Raw genomic sequence first — 234 nt, 5'->3', positions numbered from 1 at the left:
GAAGCATTACTGTTCCCACTCTTGAACATGGGTAAGTGAATTTCAGGAACATTATCAAGTTGTAGTTCGTATCATACTATATTCAAAAAAAAAAAAAAACCTGTAAATTCTCATTTGCTACACCAGAAGAAACTGTATCTTTACCTGACGAAAATCTATATTGTTCAGCACAATTCTTTGCTTGTTGAAACTGAAGAGGTTTCTCATGTTCATCTCTTTCTTACACTTTAGGAA

The sequence above is a fragment of the Melanostigma gelatinosum genome (genome assembly GCF_949748355.1).
Source record: "Melanostigma gelatinosum genome assembly, chromosome: 14".
NCBI lineage: Eukaryota > Metazoa > Chordata > Actinopteri > Perciformes > Zoarcidae > Melanostigma > Melanostigma gelatinosum.
Note: the sequence above shows the minus strand (reverse complement) of the source record.